At 40.0% G+C, this 23,750-nt stretch overlaps 1 long non-coding RNA gene across 6 annotated transcripts in view; it reads right to left on the reverse strand.

The window, feature by feature from the left end:
* Positions 1–1,579: 1,579 nt before the first annotated feature.
* LOC137642420 (uncharacterized) overlaps positions 1,580–23,750 on the reverse strand; it is a 35,727-nt gene continuing 13,556 nt past the window's right edge. For 4 of the 6 annotated variants that reach the window (XR_011044773.1, XR_011044774.1, XR_011044778.1 and 1 more), the window contains exon 2: positions 1,580–2,920. This is a non-coding gene — a long non-coding RNA (uncharacterized lncRNA). Of the gene's footprint in view, positions 2,921–7,700; positions 8,033–23,750 lie in introns of all 6 variants that reach the window. The other 2 variants (XR_011044776.1, XR_011044777.1) reach the window with 1 other exon arrangement.

Genomic DNA, 23,750 nt, shown 5'->3' on the forward strand with positions numbered 1-23,750 from the left:
TTGCCCAGAAATAGATTTTTCCTTCGTCAAAATCCCTTTTTTGTAGAGCATCAGAAACTAAGGGCAGATGTTCCAAGGCCTCTGCAATACAGTATTGCAAACTAGGGAACAGATTATAACCAGCATATTTAGAAGTTTAGCAAAAAGTTAAAAAACTTTTCATAGGAGTTATGGAAATCTGGCGATAATCAGCAGGGTTAGACCTACAACAATTTACCTAATGGAGTAACATTCTCAGACAGATGCAAAAGAGACTGTTTTTACTAACGTGGAAAATGACTAGAGCTAAGATTTCAGCTGTCAAAAAATAAAGTTATACAATTTGGGGTCTACACCAAAGGTCCATCTAGTGTTTTAACTTCAGATCATCTAGCGTTTTAATTTCGGAGGATTTTAAAGCCAAAATTTTAGCCTTGGGTAAATAGGAGTGAGGAAGAATTAAGTTTCTCATTACTCAATGTAAAAAAATCAGCCTAAAGGAGTTTTTTCTTCCTTTGGGCAGTTGAGTGTGCTATCTGGTTTAAGTTAGGGAAAAAATATTGAAACACCACACCTAAGTGTGCTGATTTAAGGGTAAGCCAACATTTATGTTCCTGGTCTGTACCAGAATTTTTTATATGGTCTAATTTTATTCCTTTTCTGTTTAAGCATAAACAGAGCCACAGCTTTTAAGAGTATAGTCATTACTTGCTACGTACTACCCTAGTCGGAAAAGGATGATGTAAGCCCAAGGGCTCCAATAGGGAAACCAGCCCAGTGAGTTAAGGAGATAAGATGAATAGAACAGTGCGCCTGTGTGTACCCTAAAACTAGAGAACTAACCCAAGACAGTGAAAGACCTTGGTTGAGGTGTTATGGTACTACAAGACAAAAGAACTCGGGTTTGATTTTGGTGCCTCCTAGACAAGCTGCTTACCACATAAGTTTTCCACCCTTACCCAGAGTAAAGTAGCCACTGAATTACATTGCAGTAAACCCCTCGAGTGGAGAATTTTTCTGTTATCCAAGTGTCAGATTTATGAAGAAATAATATGTAAACAAGTGAACTTAAGTGAGCTTGTAGGAACAATTCTCAATGTTTATAATAGAAGTCAATGGGAAAGTGTGCTTCAATGAACGAATTTTGCTTTACGAAAGTTTCTTCAGGAACGGAACTCCTTCATATAACATGGCATTCATGCATATCTTCTGTTATGGCATAGGAACAGGCTGCCGTGTTCATTACTAATTCACACCAAGGCATGATCAGACTTCCCAATACGAGAACAAACCTTAATTGTTAGAACACCATGAACGTGCATATACTAGTTCCAAGCAGTGAAGAGACTTGTGAAAAGATTCACTTATGATTATACCTTTTATCCTGATTCAGAGAAAGCCCAATGCTCAAAGCAATGGCAATCATGAGAAAAAAAAACTATTTCCTATACGAAAATTTAAGTTGCTAACCCAAAGAAATCTATCATCTCTTACAATAGCCATAATGGCAATTAGTGAATCTGAATTACCCTAGTCTGGTTTCAATACATTGAACAAAAAAGTTATAACTCATATCTCATCACATCTACATTCATAGCAGAATTTATGAGAAGTAGGGTACATATAAAACTATAAACCTTTAATACTCGATAAAATAAATAGCATACGGTTTCATAATTACTGGTTTCTCAAGAGGGGATTCTCAAATGAGGCACTTTTTATAAGTTTCTGAGCATAACATATTGTCAAGAAGCACCTAAAAGGTGTCTCATAACCATGCAGTCAATGAATAGTGCAATAAATACATGCTTCCTCTAGAATGCACAAATCTCTTATTTTGCTAAATATCTTCATACAATCAAAAGCAATAAAAAAATTTGTCAAACTACAAAACAATTATGATAAATGTAAAGACACTTCTACAACTTTAACAGTTTGATAAAATTGGTCAAAATAGCAAAGGCAAGACCATGCAAGGCTAGGTTCCCACCAGGATAACAAACTTTAGGGAGGGCAGTAAAAATTGTTTATAACATTAACACCAGAGAAAATGAACTAATAGGAAAAAGACAACCTCTATCACGAGGCATCTATGGCTCCTCTATAGATGCATGCCGAACACAGTAGAAACTTTAGTGCCTGAATGTACCCTAAAGAAATCCTATTGCTATATAATTTTTACATTTATAAAAAAGCCAATTACCTTTGCATATTATCAGGTAGTTTCCTTACTACTCTTCCTGTCCTATTGTAAATTTTTCTCTTTCAGCATGTTGTGGGCTCATGGTCCTCATACTTTCACTTCAATGTTACAGGCACTTTAAAATTTCAAATTCATCCAAGGACAATCTCTTAGTCATTCTCTATTGATACTTCTAATTCAAACAGCTTTTCATGATCTTTACACGATCATTAAATTGCTACCTCCATTGTTTCAATAACTACAGTAATAAATTTTAATCGAATTTTTACTTTTAAAACTAATTTTTCTCAGCATCTTCAAGATTCTGAATAGGCTACTTACTATTTTCTCTATATATTAAAGATATTTCATTCCTCCCAACTTTCCTTTCTTATGGTCACCTGCCTTTAATCCTTTACCACACCTGCCCTCTGCATTCGCTTGAAGGATCTCCTGTATTTGTTGCAATAAAGTCAGTGTTTAAATGAAGAATCTCCATATCTTGTCCTCTGATGTCCCAGAACATTAATTGCATATTACATTTCTCCCAACTTTCCTATCCCATGGCCACCTGCCTTTAATACGTTACCACACTCCTCTGCCATAATTGAAAGACCTCCCGTCTTTGTCGAAATAAATCATATCCACAATTTGTCCTCTGACGTCCCAGCACATCCTTCTCTGCAACACTTTCCATTGCTTTCCTAAAATTTCATAATTTTCTAATGCCATATTTCTTCAATCATTTTATTCCCCAATCTGAAATATTAGATGATGAATACAAACTGACACTTCAGAAATTTTTTCATTATGTGACTATCTACATAAGTTAACTTCAGAATTATTCTCAATGTGACTGAAAACTTCATGGCATTAAATATTGCTTTGGAAAATAATGTACCAAATTTGTAGAAAACCAGTGTAATTCTTAATTCAAAAGTTTAATAAGCTAAAGCTTATTAGTTTATAAACTTTCTTTTACACAAAAATTAGAATTTTCAGAAAATGTTTCTAATCAAACAAACCAGAGTACTTTAATAGGAGTAAGGCTTTGGCGAAGCTGGACTTTCCATTAAGCTTTCAGAGGAAAAAAATGCTACCTTCACTTTTACCTAGGCCTTACTGGGTGGTTGAAACTTTAGTGCAATGGTAAAGGACTGGTTAGCATGGTTAGGAAAATAGAAATCTATCAAAAATTTTCAATTAGTTCCTACACCACACAAACCATTTATCTTTAATAGGAAACCTTTTCTTAACAGGCGGAAGTTATTAGGCTTCACTGACTTAAATTAAAATACCTGTACAGGAGCAAATGTCATGTGTGTCAACTTCCCTTACTAAAATAAGAGCACTCAGCATTATTGAAGAGCCACCTGAATGGATTGAAGATTGACTGACTAATAACTGTTGTAATCAAAGGACAAGCCTCTGGGCAGCTGTTACAAGCGAGTACCTCAGGGATCCAACCTTGGCCCCTTACCATTTCAAATTTATATTTAAAACAGATTTACTACGCATTTCTTGGCCATGTCCAATTGATTTTCGCTGATAAAATCCTACCAAACCATCTGATATGGGTCGCATGTTGGAAATAGGTATTTGGAGCCACAGCCTAATTGGCAAAAATATAAAATAAGTTCTAATGTGAATAGAGGCACTTACCTAAGTAAATCTAAGAAATTGAAAGGGTAACTTAGCTAAATTTAGATGTAACCAGAGAGAGGCTAGTTGTGACGTGAACTAAGAGACGTAATACCCAGTAAACTTTCCATTCACAATAGTAAACACGCCGATAACAAGCGGAGGACAGCAGACCATTCATACGTCAAAGCCAATCTGGACTGGAGCGTATAGTAACTACAGTACGTCACTACAGCAGAGTATCAATGAGTGGGAGGGCCTTTAGTAATGACGTCTACATTTTCTCTCTCTGGGTGCTTCTAAATTTAGCTAAGTTACCCTTTCAATTTCTTAGATTTACTCTGGTAAGTGCCTTTCTTATTCACATTAGACATTACTGCATATTTTTGCCAATTAGTCTGTGGCTTCAAATACCTACTTCCAAAACGTGACCAACATCCGATGTTTTGGTAGAATTTTATCAACGAATATCAATTTGACACAGCCCTGAAATTCCTAGTAGGAATCGCTGATGTAGAAGCCTTAAGATCTAATATTGAAAAATGGTCCAGGAAATGGCAAATGCCTTTCAACTGTGGGAAATGCAAATTTATGCACATGGGTTATAGTGATCCACAAAGAGAAGTAAAAGTGTGGACCAGGAAGATCTCTGCATTATTTTTAGTAAGATTTTTAGTTTCCCTAACAGACCATTCAAGTTCGAAAGCACAAAATCTTATAGGATACATGAGAGAATTCAAATACAGAAACATTCTACTGTTGTACACCACTAATGAAAACAACATTTAACAAACTTAGAATGGAGTACAATTCTGGCTTCCAAGCATACAGAAGGATACAGGAAGACTGGAGGCAGTACAAGCTAGTGCCCCCAAATAAGTCAACACCAAGAAAACTCACTATGAGAAAGGTACAATTTAACCAATTTTATCTACAAACTTTACAACTAAGGAAGGGGACAGCTACCATGTTCAAAATCCTAAATTGATAACAAATGTAGATTACATCAACCTCTTCACACGACACTAAACAGTAGAGGTAACCGATACAAATTAAAATTTGAGATCCAACAATTTATTTACATACTAAATTGCAAATACACGGAACGACCTTCTGATGACATAGTGAACATTAACAACTAATACAAGCAGCAGCTAAGACAAGATCACAGAAACTTACTTCTTAACCATCCAAGAGCAAATGGAGTCAGCGGACTGACTAAAAAGTGAACCCTTCAAAATCGTTAATTCCTTGTAACCCAAGCATAAATACATCAGGTGCAAGGCTATGTTTTGACAAAGGATAACTGGACAATCTTGAGTGGATCTACCGGAGATCATTACAGATAGTTTCCAAATGTAAAGGCATTATATGATGATGGGAATCTATACACTACATCATTCCCCTTGTTAAGGGAATTTGCTACCCTAGCTTCCATACAATTACTGTAAATTACCTTAACACATAATGGAACCTATTTATCTACTATATTTGCCTTAGGAAGTGGTCATACTGACGACTGTAGACACTCTTGGGCGTCTAGTTAGTAGTTCCTCCAAAGATCCAATACTTCGGTGATAGTACAGACTGTCCACTTCCCGATTCTCTATGTGCTTCAACGGTCCACAGAAGGACAAAACCTACTGGTCTAAATGGGAGAGTAATGCTAACAGTATTCTTAGCACGTGCATGTTCCTTCGCCAGGAACACTAACAGTCTAGCTTGTCTTTCGAGGCAGCTTTAATTCTCTACATGTCACAGCGCATTGAAATAAATCAAACTTATCATCCAGGAATTATTCTTGGACATGAGGATTAGAACGTACCTAGTCATCCGGACCAACAGTGCTCATGACATTTTGAGATATGGTACCAAACTAGGTCAGGTGTCTTAGGACCTTGCCTCAAAGCTTCCTGCAGGGCAAATGGTTTCAGTACAGAGCTGCTACCACCAAGAAACCTGGAACAGGTTTGAGACTGAAGAGACTCCTCCAGGTCAGTTATGTGCCTTAAAGAACTCTTTCTTCCGAGCAGAAAACAGCTCCTCAGCAGGGAGCAGGCACAGGAACAGACTAAGCAGGTGAAGGGCAGCAACCAGCTTTCTTCCACTGGAGTCCATTATTTAGTTGCAAGAAGAGAGCGCAACAAGGTAGTGTGTGCAGCACCAAGCAAGGACACAATAAGGGCCATCACCACAGCTCCTCTCTCCAGGCATGAGGATTGAGCAGGAACAGTGATTAACTGCAGTGATGTTGCAGCTGCTAGAACCTGTAGGAATGTGTCTGCTATCAATCCCAAATTAAAGCTTCAGTACATATTGGTCCAGGTATTCAAGTGTTGAGTCAAGAACCAGGAGTAGAGCTAATGGCATATTTCACCTAAAAAAATCCATGTTCAACAACTGCTAAAAAGATTTGTGATTTTCCATCCCAAATTATAAATGGTTTTAGTATACCATACCTCCATGCAGTACCATAAGCCTTTTCAAGGTCATAAAACAGTTACATGGTGCTGTTTGGAAGCAAAGGCATCACAAATAGAGGATTCAGTACAGACAAATCATTCAAGTGCATTTTTCAAGCCAACACTGGCTAGGAGATTAAATACCTTTCACCAGTTACCAAACTGGTCTTGCATTGACCTTCTTTATCTTACACAAACTAGTCAATGAAACTGGTCAATAGCTTGCTACAAAAAATTATCCTTACCAGGTCTGAAGAGTGCTAAAATAACACTGATAACTGATCATAACAGTGTTAATAATGCTTAAAGTAGACAACTTAGTATTGATGGTTAAATTTTTAAATCATTGCACATGGAATTCCATCTGGGCCATGGCCTGTATCATTACATGTAGCAAGTGCAGAATCAAATTACCTTTCAGTAAAAGGTGTTGGAAAATTTCAGTTTGTTCTTCATCGCCTTTATACTGGTGACCAGCTGCTGCTTCATACTTGCAGGATACATTGGAGAAATAACCTTGTGCGCTCCAGTCACACTGAACATTCACCTTCAACACTGTCGTGGATTGGGATTAAACTTGCCTGCCATCTTTTTTACTTTCTTCCATATTATTACTAGCTAAGCTACAACCCTAATTGGAAAAGAAGGGTACTGAAAGCCCAAGGGCACCAACAGGGAAAAATAGATGGTTGTGTTCCAATGTTAACCGAGGAAAAAAAAAAAAAAAGAAGAAGAAGATATCCAAGACTCGCGCCTAGCTTCTTTCACTGCACAACAACTATGCTTTAAACTTGTATACTGTAACCCTAAATTTTCCTCTGTATAGCATCTACGTGATTAATATTTTATTGTGGCTGTGCACACCCATTAGATCCGAAAACCACCAAGGGACTTCGTCATTTGAATAGCCTTTTATTGTAGGGACTTGCTGTATCAAGTTTCATTCAGCGAGTATAGTATCTACATTTTTAAAATGTTTTGCTCGACTAATGTAATCTATCCCAGTCTACCTTGTCAAAGTTCCATTGTGGCAATCTCTGTAAGGGATGACATTTACTGTTTATAACAATTGTTGCATGACCCCTTGTATGCCAATCTTATAACACTCTCCAGATTAAAACAGCACTGAAATTTAATGCATGACAAGGTACCAGTGAACATATAAGTGCATGGGCTCCCAAGATTAAGAAGTCCTACAAATGATGATATGTTGCCCTTTGTGATTGCCAAAACATCACCCCACAAATTATGTCTACCATTCAACTCTCCAAGTACGCGAAAAGATGAGTTGTTTAATCACCTCTACAGAATTATCACTTATTTCGAGTTAACTGGAGAGCAAAATTGTGTATCTTCTCCATACATTATTTTTACAACCACTGCCTGCAGAGTATGAATAGACATTTGGGGAGCATTGACAAATGTGAAAGACTTACCGTATGACTGCTTTTTGGGTAAACGGTGTCCTATAGTATTAAAGCTTGCTCTCCTGTAGAGATACATTTACAGGGAAAAGCTCATGAATGTAGGGCTTAAATTTTTGCACTTAAACCCTGACAATTCCATCGCAACATGGAGGAAAGAACTTGGATGGAGTGTTTCCATTAGCAATTATCAACACTTTCATGTTGGTTTCTTTGAAGTGATCTTGATAAATTGGGTTCTGCATTGTTTACACTGGTCTTTTTCTGTGCCACTACAATTGCCAAGGGAGATAGTGGACCTCAAACTTCAATCTTGATCAATACAGGGGGGTTTTCTTGTTGATCTAAAATATAAACAAATAAAACATACCTAATTATTATTGTTATTACTTGCTAAGCTACAACACTAGTTGGAAAAGCAAGATGCTATAAACCCAGAGCCCCAACAGGGAAAATAGCCCAATGAGGAAAGGAAACAAGGAAAAATAAAATAATTCAAGAAATAACATTTAAATAAATATTTCCTATATAAACTATGAAAATCTTAATAAAACAAGTTAGAAAAATGAGACAGAAAAGTGTGTCCGAGTATACCCTCAAGCAAGAGAACTAACCCGAGACAGTGGAAGACCATAGTACAGAGGCTATGGCACTACCCAAGACTAGAAGACAGTTTGACTTTGGAGGGTCCTCCTCCTGGAAGAGCTATTCACCATAGCTAAAATCTCTTTTACCCTTACCAAGAGGAAAGTAGCCACTGGACAATTACAGTGCAGTAGTTACCTCATGGGTGAAGAAATTTTTTTTGGTAATCTCAGCGTTGTAAAGTGTATGAGGAGAGAGGAGAATCTGTAAAGAATAGGCCAGACTATTCGGTGTATGTGCAGGCAAAGGGAAAGTGAACCGTAACTAGAGAGAAGGATCTTATGTAGTATTGTCTGGCCAGTCAAAGTGCCTTAACTCTAGCGGATTGATTGATTGGTTGATTGAAAGTTTTCTGGCATTCTGACGTCTAAGGTCATTGACCCCGATAGCATTTATTATACATGAAAAATAAGAGAATTCAATTAAAACCATAAAATTTAAGAAGTCATTACAATAGTTAAATAGTTTTCAGAAGACCTGCTTCTGAAATAAATCTAAAAATTCCGCTCGCATAGTAGGACATGTCCAAGAATCTTGGCAAGGATGAACCTGCCATCCTCACCTCAACCCTCAAACATTATTTCTTAAGTTAGTAAAATTAGGGAATTCGGTCAACAAATGCCTCAATGTTAAAGGTATCAAACAGTCCTCACAATAAGGTTGGTGTTGGCCGTTCAGCAGAAACTCTTAGTGTCAACCGTGTGTGACCAATACGGAGACGGAAAAGTGTCTTCTCCCATTTTCGGGGTATCATGTTATACCTCCAAGGTGATATGATATTTGTTACTTCCCTCATTTTATTGCCATCTTGACTATCCCAGTGCTGTTGCCATTTATTACAAACCAATTTCTTGATGTAAGGTAGGAAATCATTACAGGGAATGGGATACCTCCTTGGTAGCAACTAGGATGCCGCATTCTTCGCCAGTAAATCTGCCTTCTCGTTCCCACACACACCTAAATGTGCTGGAACCCAACAAAATCGAACTGTTTAACCTCTACGTCCAATAATAAAAAGCCATTCTAAAATCTTTAAAACTAGAGGGTTAATAGAATTAAAAACTTCTAAAGCTTGAAGAACATTCCTTGCATCACTAAAAATTGTAAAATTACCCTCCTTTTCCAAAGCTATTTTCTCAATAGCGGTTAGTATGCCATACAGTTCGGCAGTAAATATGGAAGCTGTTAGAAGAAGTGCACCTCTACAATTAAAATCATTACTATGTACTCCAAATCCAACGCCAGCATCAGATTTGGAGCCATCAGTATATATAAAAGTCGATCCCTAAGTTCTTCAACATGTTCCATAAAAAGATACCTCGATTCTAAGTCAGTCATATTCTTCTTAACTCCAATAAAGTATTTACAAAAAGTTATGTCAGGTAATTTCCATGGAGGCGTTGATGATACCTTGAATGGAAGCACCTTAATTCTAATTATACCCAGATTGTTTAATAATTTTTTCACCCAAAACCCAAAAGGTTGAGGAGATTTTCGGTGAAATTCAAAGTAGGTTGATAGCCTTACAAGGCTTGCAGTCTGAAAGGCTGAAGAATTAAGAGTGTCTTTGCAATCTAAACCAATACCGAATACGGTAAAGGTCTAGAGGCAACTCCCCAGCATCCACAAGTAGACTTGAGATAGGTGAGGTTCTACAGGCTCCTGTGGACAATCTAATGCTAGCATGATTTATTGAATCTAATATTTCTAACCAGCTTGGGGTTGCTAAGGAGTATATTTCGCATCCATGACTAATTTTGGAAAATATCAAGGCCTTGTATAATTTTAAAATTGAATTGAAGTCTGCCCCCTATGATGTACGGGACAATAATTTTAACGATTCGTAGCTTCAACACATTTAGCTTTTAATGCTTTTAAGTGAGAAACCCATGTAAGCCTACAATCAAGTATCAACCCTAAAAATTTAGCTTCACTTGCACATGGGATCCGTTGTCCTTTGATGTGTATATCCGGGTCTGGATGTACTCCCCGTATACGACAGAAATGGACAATTGTAGTTTTACTTGTCAAGAACTTAAATCCATTCATATCGGCCCAATGGATAATTTTATCAATAGTGTTTTGGATTTTTCTCTCAACCATTGCCATTCTGGCCCCAGCAAATGATATGAAGAGATCATCCACAAATAATGTTGCGAGAACATCCTGAGAAATGACAAAGAAGATATCCCATTAATTGCTAGTGCAAAAAGGGTCACACTCAGCACACTCCCCTGAGGAACTCCTCCTCCTTAGCATTTACTCTGTGATAGAGCTTCCCCAACTCTCACTTGGAAAACTATGTGAAAGAAATGACTGGATGAATAGAGGTAGCTCTCCTCTCAATCCACACTCATGGATTCTTTTAAGTATACCGTATCTCCATATGGTATCATATGCCTTTTCAAGATCAAAAAAAGACTGTCACATGGTGCTGTTTGGAAGCAAAGGCTTCACAAATGGAGGACTCAAGTTTTATCAGCACATCAGTCGTTGAGTGCATTTTCCTGAATCCACATTGAATGGGAGATAAAATAAATATTCTTTTCAAGGTACCAAATCAGTCTTGCATTGACCATCTTCTCCATGATTTTACATAAACAAGATGTCAATGCAATAGGTCGGTAGTTTGCTGCTAAAAACTTGTCCTTACCGAGTTTTAAAAAGGCTAAAATAATGGCTAGTTCCCAAACACTTGGATAACTATGATCATGCCATATTCTATTAAAAATGCTTAAAATAAATAACTTTGTATTAAAAGGTACATGTTTAATCATTGCATATGGAATTCCATCGGGTCCAGGGACTGTATCCTTACACGTAGCAAGAGCAGAATCAAATTCTTTCAGTAATAGGAGGAGTGTATGACACTTGCTTTCTTGTTGCGAAGTTTAAAACTTTTTCTTCAATGCCCCTATACTGGTGACCAGGAGCTGCTTCACACTTGCACGATGCATTTGAAAAATGGTCAGCCAGGGCATTGCTAACTTCGGTTGCTCCAGTCATATACTGGCCATTTTATCTTTAACACTGGTGGTGGGTTTGGGGTGAATTTGCCTGCTATCTTTTTGACTTTCCTCCACACAGATGATGTTGGTGTTCTACTTTTAATGGAGGAAACAAATGACATCCAAGACTGGCGCCTAGCTTCTTTCATGGCACGGCGGAACTGTGCTCTACATTTCTTGTATATGACTAAATTCTCCTCAGTACGGCGCATGTGCAATCGAGTTAAAAGACTTTCTTGTGGCTCTGTGCAGGGCAGTTAGTTACGATGACCACCAGGGGACTGGTCGTCGTCTGAATATTCCTTTTTTGGGAATGGAATTCACTCCTGCTGTGTGAAGAGTTCCATTAAGTAAGTCTATGGCATCATCGATATTTTCAACCTGTCCTGCATCCCCCTCAATTTCGCTTAGCTCACAAAATTTATCCCAGTCCGGCTTGTCAAGATTCCATCGTGGCGATCCCTGTAAAGGTGGACCATTGTTGGTGTTTATAATGATTGGTGCATGCCATTCATCTAATGTTCTCCAATTAAAATCGAAAAGACAGAGCTTGCAACTGATAGGTCAATGCAGGACAAGGTACCTGTCTGTACATGAAAATGTGTGGGGTCTCCTGTATTAAGGAGCCCGACATCTTCATTCTCCAAAATTGATATAATATTACCTCTTGCGTTTGCCAAAACATCACCCCATAAAGGATGTTTACTATTAAGATCTCCCAGTAAGAGAAAAGGTTTAATCACCTCTACTATATTATCATACGAGATTTTATCATTTGAAGGCAAGTAAAGAGAACAGATTGTGTATTTTCTCCCTATATCAATTTGTACAACCACTGCCTGCAGATGGGTACAGATGGACAAAGATATATGGGGAACATCTCGACGAACGCATACAAGACTTCCCCCATGGCTCCCTGCTCGTTGATCATATGGTGTTCTATAGCTAACACTCTCTCGAGGACAAGGAGTATTAGCATTGAGCTTGCTTTCTTGTAGACAGTTATATGGGAGTGCTCACGTATTAGGAGCTTGAGTTCTTCATATTTCGCCCTTAAACCTGGCAATTCCATTGCAGAATGGAGGAAAAAACAGATTTATTTTTTGGAAGACACCTTAGATGAAGTCTTTCCATTGGCAATATTTGATCTAACTATTTCCCGGTGGTATCTCTAGAGAGGATCTTGATATAGTGGGTTTTGTGTTTTTCTTTGTGTCCTTTTGATCTAATTGTTGAGGAGGATGGTGGACCTCAACTTTAATTTCTGATTGGTTCAATTTGCCTTCTAGTTGATCAGAAACATCAGCAGACAAGATATCATTTATTTGAAGTCGTGACTTTAATGTTTCTTACGGTAGGAGGCGAGAGAGATGGAGGTCTCTTTCGATTAAAAGGTTGTGATCTGTCAGGTTTTTGCACCTTCCCCACTACAGGTTCACCAGGTAAATTAGTTTCAAGTGGAACCTCCATCAGATCAGGCAAGAACACTGCCTGAGAGAGGTTTGTACTATTGTTTAGAATCTTAGTAGTTGGCTTTTGAATAATTTTCAGATCTTTAAGTATCTGTTTTGATTTTCCTACAATTTCTGGACAGATTTTCGAGAGGACTTTCAACCTCTAACTACTTTCATTTGTTTCTTCATATTAGAAGTAGAGATATAATTTTCGTTAGTGTGGTTTGGCAAGTTTTTCTTCAGAACCATTGAAAAAGGTTGCCCTGGTCTTATCTGCTTTTCAAGAGCTCTTTTACGAGCCTCTTTAAAAGTAACCCTTTCCATGGTCCTAATGGCCTGAATTTCTTTTTCAAAAATAAACTTAATGCAACTTTTAGATGTAGCTGGGAGTGCTTCCCCACAATGAATGCAATTAGGGTTTTCTCTGCATACTCCATGGCTACTTTTTCCACAGTTGGCACAAACAGCTGGCTTATTTACTTTTTCTTTGCATTTCTGGCTTAAATGGCCACATATTTGGCAATGATAACATCGCAATGGTGAAGGGATATAAGGTTTCACCTTCAACAATAGCCAACCGTCCTTAATAACATTTGGTAATCTACATTGATCAAATGTTATAATCAAAAGTAGCAAGAGGAATAAGTTTTTCTCAACTCTCCTTCTCATTCTGACTACTTTAACTACTCTGACTTTTCAGTTCATCCTCAATTTCTTTTACTTCTATATCAAGCAATTCTGGAGCATATATCACACCTCTACTCTGGTCGAAAGTAAGGTGCGAAATGCATTTTACACAATGACCATCCAATGTTGTCTGTGTTTAGCCTTTCACCTTGTAATGGGGATAGGGTCTATCAAGAGACTTCCATTTCCTTGGGCTAAAATATTTGGCTGCCCTCCACATAAATTGACTTTCTCTGTTAGCTTTGAAAACATTTAAACGCTCATTTCTTCCGTTTTCAAATTCTAAGATGAAAAATTTTTCATAATTCACTACTTCATAGTGACCAGATAATTCTATTTTTCTATATCTTTGGGTACTATCATCATTTCTCACACTCTCTCTCCTTCTCTAGTGTTTTCTTATCATTATTTCCATAACTAATATAAGGTTCCAACGTTACTATGATAGAACCAGAGTTGGAGCTGTCTGTGCCGAGGTCCATGTTTGTATTTTCCAGGGCGTCAACAGAGGGGTGGGTTTTTTGTTATGAGCAAGCCAGGTTATCCACCTCTTATCGGAAGATGTCAGTCCTCCTATCCCATGTGGCCCAACACGAGAAGAGGCTTCAGCGGGGACCAGTCCTCTATTAGAGAGGGGCTGCCTCTCTTTAGGTGGGCATACACTGGTCAGTGGGGGTAGTTAGCCCCTCCCACCGTCTACTCCAATGCCTGGCGTCACCCATTACCCGCAAATATGGGAGACTTAAAACCGGATCACTGGAGCCCGACTCTTAACATACTTGGTCTGCAGCCAGTGGGGTCTGCCAGAGGGTGATGGCGTCTAAATTGCCACAGGTTGAGATGGAATGCCGTCCACCCCACACTGTGCCAAATCCAAAGCAGCATCCAAAGTATAATCGAACATGCCAAAGTCGTCAACAATATCGAGCCCAAAAGGAAGAGATGGGAGAAAAAAGAAATAACCAAAAGTAAAAGAGAAAGTGCTGACTGATTTAGTTGGCTCAACAGCTGGGCACAGAGGTCCAGTAGGAAGTAGTTCCCACTTCATTAGATCCCAGCTGCTGATCCCTAAGCCCCCCATCCTCATCAAGGCTTCAGTAACTGGGGGGTCTTTACAGGAGGAAGCCAAGGTGAAATGTGAAGTCATCTACTGTAACCACAAGAGTAAGAACTTTGGTCACTCCATGTGCATGTCTCATGCCCCCTGCTCCATCGCAACTGAAACCTTGAGATATTGGGATCCCAAGGATTCCAACGTCTGCTCGGCCTTGATGACCGAGGTTTTCGGCGATCAAGTCAACTTAGTCGAGGGATTCTGCAAGGGAAAAGCTTAGGAAGTGGTTACGAGGGTTCCAAAAGAACTCTCCGGGACCGTACCTACCAAGCAAGTTGAGAAGCCTGCTGTTCCCGAGGGCAACTGCTGATGCCATCGTACCTCAGGCATGATCCGGGTCTCCTTGCGTACAGCTTGCAATAGAGGCTGGTATCAACGAGGCTTTAAAAGGCATGGACATCCATCAGGAGAGGATGTCGGAAGTGTCCTCGGACACTGAAAAGGATCTCCGACACTGAAAAGGATCTCCTTCAAGAGGATCCTGATGAAGAAGTGGCCCAACCACCTGGAGAAGATGAAGATAAGAGTCAACAGAAGTGGAGGACCCTTTTCTGTGTGTCGGCATTCCAATCTGTGCCATCAACTTCTTCGGCTCCAACCACTCCACTAGACCCGCTGGCCCAAGCAGTTGTAGACCAGATCACGCAACTAGTGGACTCTCTACGTAAGGAAAACGTAAGTATGCAGAAGGAATTCCGTGAAGCAACCCGCATAGTTACTTCCCGTGGGTCATACAAGCGACCTAAAGTGTCTGACCTGCCACCATGCTCCGAAACCAGTCCCTGGAGGTATGCAGAGTTCATGTCCATGATGAATGGGAAACTACATTTCAGAGAAGATGGGGGCCATCCCCCTGGACGACATCCAATTCTGGCCAAACCTTTCGGCTTACCCGGAATGTTTCATCCGGATGAAAAGTAAGCCGGCGTTTAAGGAAGAGACGGAACACAAGGAAGTCATGATTTTTGACCACGACAAGGCACAGGCTCTCCTGACAAGTAGGCTGAAGAAGGCAGGATATACCAACTCCAAAAGTTGGTAAGCTGAGCAAGCACCACCCTACTTTCTTGCTCCTTCATCAAGAGCTTTCCCCTTCTCGTCGAAAGTTCTCCACAGTGTGCTCAAGGCAATTGATGCAGGCAAACTATGTCCTACACTGGAGAAGTGTAGGCCATTGTCTCTGGCCTTGCCCACGACGAGAAGGATTGGAATGCTGTCCACCTAACCTTCTCAGTCTCGAAGCGGACATCGCAGGACAGCAGTCCAGCGAGAGCCTCCCTAAGGTCTCGAAACTTCTCCTGAGAAGAGAACAGGAGACAAGGGAGAGACTAGCCACCTCTCTTTCCCTCCAGAACTGCATGGACGTGTGCAAGTGTTGCTAGCACCCCAGACATGTACACAGTCCTGGCCAAGAATGAATGAATGAATGATTTAAAGTTTTCAGGCATCCTGACACCTAAGGTCATTGACGCCGGTAACATTTAATTTATGTATACAAAAATAAAAAATGAAATAAAATAAAAAATTAAAGAGTATTCAATTAAAATCATAAAAATTGAATGTCATAAAAGTTAAATATTTTTCAGAAGACCTGCTTCTGAATGAATGATTTCAAGTTTTCAGGCATCCTGACATCTTAGGTCATTGACGCCGGTAACATTTAATTTATGTATACAAAAGTAAAAAATGAAATAAAATAAAAAATTAAAGTATTCAATTAAAATCATAAAAATTGAATGTCAAAAGTTAAATATTTTTCAGAAGACCTGCTTCTGAAAGAAATCTAAAAATGCCACTTGCATGGTAGGACAAATCATTTCCAAGAATCTTGGCAAGGATGAACCTGCCACCCTCACCTCGAGCCTCAAACAAATATCTATTCCGCAAGATGTTATAATTGGGGCATTCGGTCAACAAATGCCTTACTGTTAGAGGTACTAAACAGTTGTCACAATACGGTTGGTGTTGGCCCTTCAGCAGAAACTCATGTGTCAACCGAGTGTGACCAATACGGAGACGACAAAGACGTCTCCCATTTTCGGGGCATCATATTATACCTCCAAGGAGATATGTCATTTGTTACTTCCCTCATTTTATTGCCACCTTGACTATCCCATTGCTGTTGCCATTTATTGCAAACCAATTTCTTGATGTCAGGTAAGAAATCATTACAGGGAATGGGATACCTTCTTGGCAGCAACTCGGATGCAGCCTCCTTAGCCAGTGAATCTGCCTTCTCATTCCCGGACACACCTTCATGTGCTGGAACCCAACAAAATTGAACTGTTATACCTCTCCGTCCAATAAGGAAGAACCATTCTAAAATCTTTAAAACTAGAGGGTTATTAGAATTAAAAACTTCCATAGCTTGAAGGACACTCCTTGCATCACTAAAAATTGTAAAATTACCCTCCTTCTCCAATGCTATTTTCTCAATAGCGGTTAATATGCCATACAGTTCGGCAGTAAATATGGAAGCGGTCAGAGGAAGTGCACCTCTACAATTAAAACCATTACTATGTACTCCAAATCCAACGCCAGCATCAGATTTGGAGCCATCAGTATAGATAAAAGTTGATCCTCTATGTTCTTTAACATGTTCATTAAAAAGAGACCTGGCTTCTAGGTCTGACATATTCTTCTTACCTCCAATAAAATATTTACAAAAAGATATCTCTGGTAACTTCCATGGAGGCGTTGATGATACCTTGAATGGAAGTACCTTTTTTCTAATTATATCCAGACTATTTAATAATCGTTTCACCCGAAAGCCTTAAGGTTGAGGAGATTTTGGGTGTAACTAAGTATGATGCGTGTCTTACAAGGCTTGCAGTCTGAAAGGCTAGAGTGTTAGGGAGTCTTTGCAATCTAAACCAATACCGAAGAATGGAAGACATTCAGTAAAGGTCTAGAGGTAACTCTCCTGCATCAACAAGGAGACTTGTGATAGGGGAGGTTTTAAAAGCTCCAGTAGACAATCTAATACTTGCATGATGTATCTAGTAATATTTTTAACCGGCTTGGGGTGGCTGAAGAATATACCTCACAACCATAACTAATTTTGGAAAAAATCAAGGCCTTGTATAATTTTAAAATACTTTAGTATTGTGGTCTGCCCCCCATGACGTATGGGACAATACTTTTAAAATATTCAGAGCTTCAACACATTTAGCTTTTAGCGCTTTTAGGTGAGAAACCCACGTAAGCCTACAGTCAAATATCAAACCTAAAAATTTGGTTTCCGATACACATGAGATCCGTTGACCTTTAATGTATATATCCGGGTCTGGATGCACTCCCCGGATACGACAGAAATGTACAATAGCAGTTTTACTTGTAGAGAACTTAAATCCATTCATATCGGCCCACTGGATAATTTTGTCAATTGAGAGCTGTAGTTTTCTCTCAACCGTTGCCATTCTGGCTCCAGCAAATATGGAGAGATCATCCACAAATAATGTTGAGAGAACATCCCGGGGAATTGCTGAGGATATCCCATTAATTGCTAGTGCAAAAAGGGTTACACTTAGCACACTACCCTGAGGAACTCCTCCTTCCTGGCACTTACTCTGATAGAGCTTCCCCAACTCTCACTTTAAAAACTGTGTGAAAGAAATGCCTGAATAAATAGTGGCAGCTCTCCTCTCAATCCGATTTCCTGAATGGTTTTAAGAATACCATATCTCCATGTGGTATCATATGCCTTTTCAAGGTCAAAAAAGACTAACATGGTGCTGTTTGGAAGCAAAGGCTTCACAAAGAGAAGACAAGTCGTATCAACACATCAGTCGTTGAGTGCATTTTTCGGAATCCACATTGAATCTGTGATAAAATAACTTTCTTTTCAAGGTACCATATCAGCCTTGCATTGACCATTTTCTCCATGATTTTACATAAAAAAGATGTCAATGAAATAGGACGATAGTTTGCTGCTAAAAACTTGTCTTATACCGGGTTTTAAAAAGGCTAAAATAATGGCTAGTTCCCAAACACTTAGGTAACTATGATCAAGCCATATTCTATTAATAATGCTTAAAATAAATATCTTTGTATTAAAATGTACATGTCTAATCATTGCATATGGAATTCCATCAGGTCCAGGGGCTGTATCATTGCAATGAGCAAGTGCGGAATCAAATTCTCTTTCAGTGAAAGGAGAATTATAAGAGTCTTCCCTTGTTGCAAAATTTAAAATTTTCTTTTCTTCAACCCTCCTATACTGGTGACCAGGGGCTCCTACACACTTGCTGGATACATTTGAAAAATGACTAGCCAGGGCATTGCTAACATCATTTGCTTCAGTTACATACTGACCATTCACCTTCAACACTGGTGGTGGGTTGGGGGTGAATTTTCCAGCTATCTTTTTTACTTTCCTCCACACAGCAGATTGTGGTGTTCTACTGTTAATGGAGGAAACAAAAAAAATCCATGACTGGCGCCTTGCTTCTTTCATGGCACGACGGAACTGTGCTCTACATTTCTTGTACATAATTAAATTCTCATCAGTTTGGAGTCTACGCAATCGTGTTAGAGATTTTCTTGTGGCTCTGTGGAGGGCAGTTAGTTCTGAAGACCACCACGGGACTGGTCGTCGTTTGAATAACCCTGTTGTTTTGGGAATTGAATTGACTCCTGCTGTATGGAGAATTCCATTCAGTAAGTCTACTGAGATGTTGAAGGAAGGGGGTGTGACTGTACTTGAATGGTTGGTGAGATTGTTTAATATGTGTTTTGTGTTGTCAATGGTACCAGTAGATTGGGTTTGTGCATGTATTGTACCACTATATAAGGGTAAGGGAGATGTGCATGAGTGTTGTAATTCAAGAGGTATTAGTTTGTTGAGTGTAGTTGGAAAAGTGTATGGCAGAGTATTGATTAATAGGATTAAGGATAAAACAGAGAATGCAATCTTGGAAGTACAGGGTGGTTTTAGAAGAGGTAGGGGTTGTATGAATCAGATTTTTACAGTTAGGCAGATATGCGAGAAATATTTAGCAAAAGGTAAGGAGGTGTATGTTGCGTTTATGGATCTGGAGAAAGCATATGATAGAGTTGATAGGGAAGCAATGTGGAATGTGATGAGGTTATATGGAGTTGGTGGAAGGTTGTTGCAAGCAGTGAAAAGTTTATACAAAGGTAGTAAAGCATGTGTTAGAATAGGAAATGAAGTGAGTGATTGGTTTCCGGTGAGAGTGGGGCTGAGACAGGGATGTGTGATGTCGCCATGGTTGTTTAACTTGTATGTTGATGGAGTGGTGAGAGAGGTGAATGCTCGAGTGCTTGGACGAGGATTAAAACTGGTAGGCGAGAATGACCATGAATGGGAGGTAAATCAGTTGTTGTTTGCGGATGATACTGTACTGGTAGCAGACACAGAAGAGAAGCTTGACCGATTAGTGACAGAATTTGGAAGGGTGTGTGAGAGAAGGAAGTTGAGTTAATGTGGGTAAGAGTAAGGTTATGAGATGTACGAGAAGGGAAGGTGGTGCAAGGTTGAATGTCATGTTGAATGGAGAGTTACTTGAGGAGGTGGATCAGTTTAAGTACTTGGGGTCTATTGTTGCAGCAAATGGTGGAGTGGAAGCAGATGTACGTCAGAGAGTCAATGAAGGTTGCAAAGTGTTGGGGGCAGTTAAGGGAGTAGTAAAAAATAGAGGGTTGGGCATGAATGTAAAGAGAGTTCTATATGAGAAAGTGATTGTACCAACTGTGATGTATGGATCGGAGTCGTGGGGAATGAAAGTGATGGAGAGACAGAAATTGAATGTGTTTGAGATGAAGTGTCTAAGGAGTATGGCTGGTGTATCTCGAGTAGATAGGGTTAGGAACGAAGTGGTGAGGGAGAGAACGGGTGTAAGAAATGAGTTAGCGGCTAGAGTGGATATGAATGTGTTGAGGTGGTTTGGCCATGTTGAGAGAATGGAAAATGGTTGTCTGCTAAAGAAGGTGATGAATGCAAGAGTTGATGGGAGAAGTACAAGAGGAAGGCCAAGGTTTGGGTGGATGGATGGTGTGAAGAAAGCTCTGGGTGATAGGAGGATAGATGTGAGAGAGGCAAGAGAGCGTGCTAGAAATAGGAATGAATGGCGAGCGATTGTGACGCAGTTCCAGTAGGCCCTGCTGCTTCCTCCGGTGCCTTAGAAGACCGCGGAGGTAGCAGCAGTAGGGGAGTCAGCATTATGAAGCTTCATCTGTGGTGGAAATGTGGGAGGTTGGGCTGTGGCACCCTAGCAGTACCAGCTGAACTCGGTTGAGTCCCTGATTAGGCTGAACGAACATAGAGAGTAGAGGTCCCCTTTTTGTTTTGTTTCATTGTTGTTGTCGGCTACTCCCCAAAATTGGGGGAAGTGCCTTTGGTATATGGATGGATGGAAGTCTATGGCATCATCGATATTTTCAACCTGTTCAGCATCACCCTCAATTACGCTTAGCTCACAAAATTTTTCCCAGTCCGCCTTGTCAAGATTCCATCGCGGCGATCTCTGTAAAGGTGGACCATTGTTGGTGTTTATAATGATTGGTGCATGATCACTAGTATGCCAATCATCTAATGCCCTCCAATCAAAATCAAGAAGGCAGTTAGAGCTTGCAATTGAAAGGTCAATGCATGACAAGGTACCTGTCTGAACATGGAAGTGAGTGGGCTCTCCTGTATTAAGGAGTCCAACATCCTCATTCTCCACAATTGATGAGATAATATTGCCCCTTGTGTTGGCCAAAACATCACCCCATAAAGGATGTCTACCATTCATATCTCCCAGTATCAAGCTCCTGTGGCCCGAGCTGTGACTAAAGAAACCAGAGGGGAAATTTATCAAAAATCGGTAAACTTCCCTAATAGAGGTTTCCACCAGTAATATGGGATTCAGAATAGCGTACTGTATTTGTAAATATTCAAATTTGCATGTTCAAATGTCCTTAGTGTTGATAATTTTAAATTCAATGTTCCAATGTTGAAAAATATAAAACAGGACCTTTATTCTGACCAAACAAACAACTTAGCACTAACTATATCTGTGTTCCTGAACTACGAGGTGGAAGGAGGCTCCTGTGGCCTGTGCGAGGACGGCATTTGGAGCAAACTAGTTATAAAAAATTAACTGCGTTACAGGTTTCCGCCAGTAATAGATTCAAAAGGGCTCATTTGCAGAAATCTAGTCTTTCACGAGTTCCAATGTCCTAACTAAAATTGCACCGTTTTGTAATGAGGCCTTACTTGGTATTTTACAATATTGAAAAATATGGTTTTAAATATAAAACGGAATATTTACTCTAAGACAAATAGCTCACATTAGAAAGAACCATATATAATTTTCTCTGCCAGGTGAAAGTGGGGTCCCGTATTGTCAGGACCAAATACATACCTGGAAATGTATTAAAATAGTTTAATTATATTTTTGGGCTCAAGCCATGTCATCCTGATGGAAGGTTCCTAATAGTAGCTTCCAAGGGATATATGAACAGTGATATTCCCAGAGAATTTACCTTCAAGTCTCCAGAATTCTAACTCCCGGCGCAAATATCCTTAAAATTTCTCTTAAGGATATCGCATGAATCAGGGGACGTACAGTATATCTTTATACGACACACAGCAATCTTCACCCCGAACAGCGTTTTCGCCTCGAGGGGGAAGTGGCAAATTTGGAAGGGGAGCCATTATCAAGGTTACCCTATTTCCCATACTACTATTGAGTATGAAGATGGCAGTTATTCCTAATTTGGTAGCGAATTCGCACTGTGCTCCGTTGATCTAACCATTTTGATCGATTTTGTGAGGATTATTATGCAATCTCCTGTTTCACAGTGAAATTAGAGTAATTTATTGTGCTTAGGAGCTAGGCCTGTTACCGGAGGCGCCATGAGAAGTCGTTCGTTAGGCATGTGTTAATTAGTTAGCAAACTACTTTCCCGGTTGAAATAGCATTAATAAATCATGAAAGCTATTTAAGCATAATTATACTTTTATAAGATATTTATAGTATGCATAATTGTCCTCTTTCTTTGTCGATCTTACGCGTTAGTTTCGGTGATTTAGGTTAACAGAGTTCTCGTCTCGCCTAGGTGATGTAGTAAACTTTCAGACATTTCCCAGTTTAACCTTGTGCATCGTTTTATGAATCTAAGGGAGATAGTATATCTCCTAGAATTATATAAATCGATAATTGTCTCCTGTGGAGTTATGGGTAATCCCCTTGCCCTCCGAGTGGCAACCCTTTCTGGTCTTGCCATAGAGTAGTTACTCTATAGCTTGACTAGGCTAGGGTTTTTCCGTCTCCCACCTTTGCCGGAGTGTGTCCGGCTTTGGTTTTCGACAATCTCAGGCTATTCAGTCTTTTTGCGGGCGGCAGGGCGAGTAGTCACTCCCCTGCTGGGTTATAGCCTCCAGCATAGAAGGCCAAGCCTCCCTAAAACTGCACCTGGGGTGGTGGCATGTTGCCGCCACCTTCTCCCTGCGGTTTTGAAGACTAGTCCTGCACTGCCAGACCATGGGCTGAAAAATAGACATTCTTCTGCAGCCTAGGATGGCACCGGCACTGAAACGATGTTTCTCCCTTGTTGAGAGGGGGCGGAAAACCTGCCGGCCCCTCTTAACACTATTTCCGCAGACCCTAGGTTGAAGAGATATTCTTCTGTCGCCTAGGACGGCGCCGATACTGAAAGTTTTCTCCCTTGTGAAGTGGGGGCTTCAACATTGCCGCCCCCTTCTACACTTTATATAGGACCCTTTTCCCTGCCCCCCCCTGTCCTTTTAGCTTAGGCCATTGTCCCGCAATCTCACCGCTTGCCGGCGGGTAGTGGGGCCGGCCGGACTCCTACATCACAGCTGTTTAGTCACTCAGCTTTCCCTTATGGACAAGGATCCGGGAAGGTTGTGCCGGCAATGACGGCTGCCAGTGGGAGACCCTTCTGTCACCAAGGTTCTTCAGTCCTCCCTTGGACAGTCTTCCACAAATCCTGCAACCAGGGTACTAACCAATCTGGCAGCATGCCGGCGCCTACAGGTACTTACTCAATCGGTGGTATGCCGACTGTACCAGTGCCGCTGGGTACTAACCAGCCGGCCATATGACTGTAACGGTAGTTGTGGTTGGATGGAAGCCTGAATGATGCATTCTCCCCTTCCATTTGAACCTTCTTTCTGGGGGAAGGC

Source organism: Palaemon carinicauda, chromosome 6 (assembly GCF_036898095.1).
Source record: "Palaemon carinicauda isolate YSFRI2023 chromosome 6, ASM3689809v2, whole genome shotgun sequence".
NCBI lineage: Eukaryota > Metazoa > Arthropoda > Malacostraca > Decapoda > Palaemonidae > Palaemon > Palaemon carinicauda.